Raw genomic sequence first — 6,760 nt, forward strand, 5'->3', positions numbered from 1 at the left:
GGGGTTTTGCTGAAATGAAAGCTAGTGAAAAATAATGAAACTGTCTCATGGAAAACCTGTGTTCTTGTTTAATTGGGGAACAGCATGTGATGCCAAAATCTATGCCTGAAAACCAAGAAGTTTTCCAACCTGTGATAGTCTTTCCTTGCAGCGCACTGTTCAGTTATTTCAGGATCCATTCTCTTCCATGGGGTGGTCTCTCTGCTGGACTACATATCCCATGATGCTACACCTTCCTTCAGTAGAAGGGAGACAGAGTTGTATTGTGGGAGGTGTAGGTTAGCCCACAGAGAAGGGCTGTGCTTGGTGCCCCAAGGCCCAAGTTAGAATAGGAAGGAAGACTGGCCCATGGAGCAAGAGTAGGGGCGGTGGGAGGAAGAGAGGAGCAGGGATCAGAGATGGCAGAGGGGCAGGCACAAGCAGTGGGCAAGCTGCTTGACCTCCCCATACCACCTACCTACCTACCTACTCTCTGCCTGCCACCCCCCACCACCACCACCGTGGTGGGAGAGATGAATTAAAGACGACCCCAAATAATCAGATTGTATACATGGAAAAAACAACAAGGTTATGCATTCCCATGTAAAGAATTTAATTATTGGAGGTTCATCTTAAATTCAGGGTAGTCTTTGATTCAAGTAAATGCCGCAGTTCACTTCTGACTTTTGTTCAAAGTGGATATTTTCAGAAGGGAGGTAGGGATGAAAAACCCCTCCATTTTACAACCACCTCCAGTTGCAACAAATCCTAATCATCCCATCCTGAGGATAGTAATGTGAATGGTCAAACTGCAGCCTAGCAGAAAGAGAGCTAGCTATCCATTGCTGTTCAATGCATTAAAATCCATTGCTTCTTTCCTGAACTGGTCTGAATGTGCAAGAAAAGCAATCTCAATGGGTAACATAGGTTATGCTGAAGCAGTGGTTCTCAGCCTTCTCAAAACTGTGGCACACTTTTGAAAATGCCAGCTCTTAGCTTTCACTTGTTTTTTGACAATAGAAAAATAGAGCAATTCTGCTGCTGCAAAGAGCCCAGACCACAACAAGTCAGAAGGTTTCTGACACTATGAAGCCTCCGGGTTTATCTTGTGAATCATGGGTTGCACACTTAATGGTGTTAACATTGCATGGTGCCCTGTGGCACTGTTGCAAGGATCTCTGCAGGGTGCCACAGCAGCTTGGGTGAGAATCGCTGCTCTGAAGGCAAGACTTTCCCGTCCGTAACTGGAATAGCACATGCCAAGTAAGGGCTTCAGCAGTAACTCCCAAGTACCAGCTGGTCCACTTCACTCCCCGTGGCCAGTGGCTTTGATTCATTCATTGGTTAAGTGAATGTAAGTCCACACCCAGTCTGGGGAGCTTAAGTGTTTAGCAAGGTTTAGCGAGCATCCCCACCTCCACCGAAACTGCTGAGCTCCCTTGGAAATCCAGCCCTAGAGCCTTGCAATGAAGGAGTCTAAACAGGGCTTACAAAATGTTAGTCCCTTGGGGACAAGCAATTTTGACAAGTCTAAGACACACAGTAATGCTGTGCTCAGCTGGGAAACTTTCACAATCACTAAGTGAGGTCAGTCGAGAGAGATAAAGGCTGATACGTGGAAAGCGTACATCAGATCTCATGGGGCAAGGCAAAGCCAGGATGTAGAGAAAAGGAAGTTTGATTTGCATATGGAAGGTAGCTGAAGAGCTCACAGACCTCCTGCCCACTCTGCTGAAGCTTTCCTTCAACCACTCGCTGGAATGCAGAGCGAGGTTTTCTTTACCTTAGCTCTGGTCCTCACTGATGCAATGACCTCCTTAAAGCTAGGGGTAACCTCTGCAGCTTTCTTAAAAGCAATCCCATGGCACAGTGACTGGAAACATACGTTTCAGCCTTGCTGATCTCACCCCCACCCCATGAGCAACGGTGTGTTCCAGTGAAATGCCAGCATGGGAGCATCGGTCAAAACTCCATCTCACTTGAATTCATCTGTCAACAAGTCCCAAATGGAGATATTTTTGCAGGTTCTTCACTTCCCCACTAAGGAAGCAAACATTGTTGATTTTAAAAAGGGGACAGTGGGGGAGGCAGGGGAAGAGAAGAAACATCTTGTTTATGGAAGGAGGCTGGGAGCACTGGGAACAGAGTGAAGAGATGGAAAGGACTATGAGCTAGAGAGGCTGGAGAAAGAGTTGGATTCCTGGAAGGGTAAAATAAAGACATGAAAAATAGCTAAAATTCCAACACATGAGCAATAGAGACATGTTAACATCAAGAGTGCCACATCAGGGCCACACACTTATATAGCTGTCCCTGCCTCCCATGCTTGGGTTCAGAAGACCCCTTCCATTCAGGTGATAACATACAGTAACCAAAGTCGCCTAATGAACATGGGAAGGTGCAGAACAGTCACAGAAGGCAGCAAGCGGAGTGTAAATTTCTCCCCAAGACTAACTCAGCAAAGGGTCCCTCCTCTAGTCTCATACAAGTTCAAATGTGCACATGCTCAGGGCCCATGACTCCATTCCTTGCAAACCCAAAGCCCCTGTAGCAGTTGGTGGGAGCCCAAGACGGCCAAACTAGGCAGCACCGACTGGGAGATGCGCTTAAACCCAGTGATTCTCAACCAGGGTGCCTGGAGAATCGTTCAAGGGGGTGACAGTGCTGGCACGGTTAGGTTTACAAATGTGATCCACAAGATAAGCACTGAAATTTCAAACAGAAATCCATCACTGGGTCTTTCCGAGTTCTTTGCAACAGAAAAACCACCGCTCTTTATCTTTCCTTGGCAAAAAAAACCAAACAAACAAAAGAGTAAAAAAAGAAGAGTTGGCACTTTCCAAGGGCTCTGCCGAGTCTACTCTAGTCTAAAAGGTTGAGAACCTCTGGTCTAGCCAGAACTGCATGGACCGCGCATGCTGAAACAGGACAGGTTCAAATTGCCCAAGACCTGAAATTAATGCCATTAGGCAGGAAAGCCTCTCACCATCTCCTGCCCTCTGAGCTGAGTCACAGGGTTGGCAAAAGATTCTCAGTAACTCACTCCCACTGCCGAGTTTCCCCAGTATTACACAAACCCCTGCAGCCCGTATTGCAGTGACAGCTACTCTACTACAGCAGTGTTGCTCTGGTTACAGGGAGAAATGCTTTCCTATAAGCATCTGCCTTTTCCAGAGCTGGTAGTGTTCCCCAAGCAGCTACCCTTTGGGCTGCATCTCAGGTCTTCTCTACCTACAGCTGAAGGCTCACTCCCAGAGAGGAAAAAGTCCATTGGATTTTCCATGTTTTAGAAATAAACTAGCTGATACTTATGCCCTTGAAAACCCAGACAGCAATGGGCTAGAAAAGTACTCGATCTTGGCCCCTACTTCAGGTGGGTCTGCACAAGAAATCTGCAGGAATAGCTGACAATATGGATATAAGCCAGGGCAACAGGCTATGTGGGCACACACCTCTTTCAGGTCTATTGAATTAGGAACAGGTTTAACTGCATAGAAATTAGCTGCTTTTAGAATTGAAATAAAGGTGTTTACATTGCCTTGTGCCCGGATCTAAATGCCAGTTTAAAATCCTGCTCTCTTGCACAAAGCCAAAACCCCCAATGCAGAGCGCAGAAAGGGGGGGCAGGATGGGTAGAGAGGGAAGGTGATTCACTTCCAACCTCCTGGAAGATGAAAACAGCTCTCAGTGCCATTTTCTCTCCCACTTCCCGTGCGTGTGCACGTGCACCCCGCAGGTCTCGCACACACACACAGAGCCAAGCTTGTTGCAGCAGTCGTATCATAAACCATATGCACAAAACCGCCCCAAAATCAACACGTTCCTGCTCTTACTTTCTGCCTTAAAGAAGAGGTGCCGAGCTCAGGGGTGTGCTGCCAACTTCCCTGTGACTCAAGGCTTAGCATTTACAAGTGGCGAGCTGGGCGGATTTTCAAGGAAACAAGACAATCAGTGAAAGGGCTTTTAGACAAAGCCCTTCCAAGAACTGCGCTCAGGCCATTTCAAACAACCTTTTCTTTGGGTGACAGGAATGTTTCAAGCTCAGGAAGTCATTCTCCCTCCCTGCCACGTATTGACATGCAGAGGTTGATACGCAAGGCTCCAGTCCCAGCTCATGAGCTCTGGCTGCCTCTGCGTAGTCCGACGCTCGCACTGGCAGCAGCAGTCTGTAGGCTCTGTCTCACAGCAGCCACAGGACCTGCCAGGGTGGATCAGACGCAAGGTCCGTTCAGTTCTCCGTCACCAGTCATAGTCATCACCAGCAGCTTCGGAGGCAGGCATAAGGAACCCTGCAGTTATGGGAAACTCACACCCCTAGGAAGTTTCCTCTTTAAGCCTATGAAGCTGGCATCCACCTACAGCGCTTCTATTTGTCCAGCTACCATTGCAAATCCCTCGTTACACCTCCGACAGCACCGAGTACACTGTGCACAGATGACCAGACACAGGGCCCTCAGGCAACTGGCCAGGCAATATTCATGTATGCGGAGGACAGAAAGGATTGCTTACAACTATCCAGCCTGGTCTCCTAAATATCCCCATTTTACAAACAGGGAAACTGAGGCACAGACACCAAGGGTCTTAGCCACATGAAACGTGGCAGAGCAGCGGAGGGGAGCGTGGTGCTCCCCTACGCCATGCTGGCAGCCGCACACAGCTACACCACGCAACCTAGGGCAGATGCAGTACCTTAACCTCTGATACTAGCCTACCTGCATTCACTCGTGTGGCCTCTGCCCTCCCGAGAGAAGTGAAAGCTCCCCGCAAGGGACCTGCGTTTTCAGGGAAACCCTGGAGATCCTGAAAGTTTCTACAGAAGCTAATTTCCCAGAAGCAAACGATAGCTGCACAGCTCCTCCGCGGGGCAGGGGGTGGGGGCACAAACTAACAAGACCCTCCGCTCCCAGCAACAGGAGGGTTAAGGATGGCCCCTGTCCATTTGGGCTTGCAGGGCAGAGCATCTCCGGTGTTTATAGGCGGGTGGGAGGAGGGCAGCGTGGTTCTGTTTCCTCCTTCGTGCAGTCACAACAGGAAGTTCTTGTTACATGTTTGTTACTTAACCACTGAGGCGGAGCCGGGAACCGCAGGCTGACCCCCAACGCTCTCGAAGAGAAAGGGTGGCCTGGGTGGGGGGAGGAAGGCACAGAGCTGGGGCTCCCGAGACGCAGGTTTCGTTCCCAGCTCCACTGTGGACTCCCTGGGGGCTGCGAGGCAAGTCACTTGCTCAGATTTACAGATGGGGATGGGGACCAAGGCAACTTCCTTCTCTTTGGGGATTAGGTGCTTCTTACTGGGTTGGGTCTTACACCGTATTTGGTGTTGTGACCTGTCACCTGACAAAAAGCACGGGCTCAGAGAAATCAAGCCTGCAGCGACAGCCTGACTGAAGAAACTCCCTGGCAAACAGCACAAATTAATCCCAATCTCCCCACCTGACCCTCATCAGATGGCACACTGATCTGTGAATCAGCAGCCCACGGCCCATGCCAAACAGGAGCCCTCCATCTCTGCCGCTGCCTTTCCTCCCTGCCACTTTCTCATGCTGGAAGCAAGTGAAACCCAGTCAGCGCCACCGGCCCAGAAGCGACTGTTATTAACCCACGTTTCTTTATTGCTGTGGCCACCTTGGAGTTTGAAACCTGCAGTTTCCCTTTCGTTGCTGCTGTTGCCCTGCCTCTACGCACAGCTCAGCTTCAAAGCAAAGCAGACTCGGTTTCTCTTTTGGTGCAGTACGTTTGGCTTTTGGGGTGTCTATACATGTGCTCCATGGTGGAGGTGCTTTAATTAAAGTGCCCCTTAGGAGCAGCTCCAATTAAAGTGCCAGCAGCATCACGTGTATTCAGCATCCCGGGCCTCAAAATGGCTGCGGCAGCACTTTAACTAAAGCTCATTCAATGAGCTTTAGAGCGGTCCTGCTACCGTTTTGAAACGTGGAGACACTGAATACATGACGTGGAGGCTGCTGGACCGCGCTAACTATTCACTGAGTCTGCTCTGTGTGTTCAATTAGCACGCATCAGAGCAGAGGTCCATCACATCCATAGGTGCCCTTGGTTTCTAGGTGCTGCAGGATTTCAGATGACAAACCCAGCATGGGGATGTCGCCTCCCACCAGAATTTAGGAAAACAACCAACACACAAACAGCAGACACACAAACAAACCATTTATTTTTTAAATAATGAAATGGAGAACTTTGGCACAACTGTCTCTGTCTCTCCGGCCCACTTTCCTGGCTATTCTCTGAGGGCAGAGGGTGTTCAGTGCTCAGGACAGACAGAAAGGCCCCATCTCCAAGATCAGAGTGGGGGTTCTCAGCCCCCCAGAGCACACTGCACTGGAGGACACCTCCCAGCGACAAAGTTTCCCACCAGGCCAACACCGAAGCACTCAGAAATAGATAACCCCAACGATGTACCTGTACAATTGCCGTCAGCAACACCGTTTGAAAACATTGCACCAGCACGCAACAAGGAGGCTACATATGAACTTGCTTCTCCAGCCAGTTAACGCAAAAAATGCTGCTTCTAACCAACATGCAACCGTCTCAGAAGAAACATCCAAGCCTGGCAATGGAGAGTGAAGAACCATGGTTCATGCTGCATCAAGGCACAGGTGCCAGAAGGGAGCTCAGGCTCATCGAACCTGAACTCCTGCAGGTGACGGGCCATTAAATTTGATCTACTCACCCCTCCGCTGAGCCCAGTAACCCCCAAGACAGGCCACCAGCCTTGCTCTGAAGACCACTCTCCTTGGGAATTCAGCTTAAGGGTTAATCCCCCC

At 49.6% G+C, this 6,760-nt stretch overlaps 1 protein-coding gene across 5 annotated transcripts in view; it reads right to left on the bottom strand.

The window, feature by feature from the left end:
- Positions 1–6,760, bottom strand: part of CSNK1G2 (casein kinase 1 gamma 2) — a 69,725-nt gene that overhangs the window by 42,511 nt on the left and 20,454 nt on the right. The window contains exon 1 of one of the 5 annotated variants that reach the window (XM_025208304.1): positions 6,396–6,414. The exons of the other annotated variants lie outside the window; for them this stretch is intronic. The gene's annotated coding sequence lies outside the window, so the exon portion shown is untranslated. Of the gene's footprint in view, positions 1–6,395; positions 6,415–6,760 lie in introns of those variants that run through there. 5 annotated transcript variants of the gene reach the window in all.

This window comes from Alligator sinensis, unplaced genomic scaffold (assembly GCF_000455745.1).
Source record: "Alligator sinensis unplaced genomic scaffold, ASM45574v1 scaffold103_1, whole genome shotgun sequence".
NCBI lineage: Eukaryota > Metazoa > Chordata > Crocodylia > Alligatoridae > Alligator > Alligator sinensis.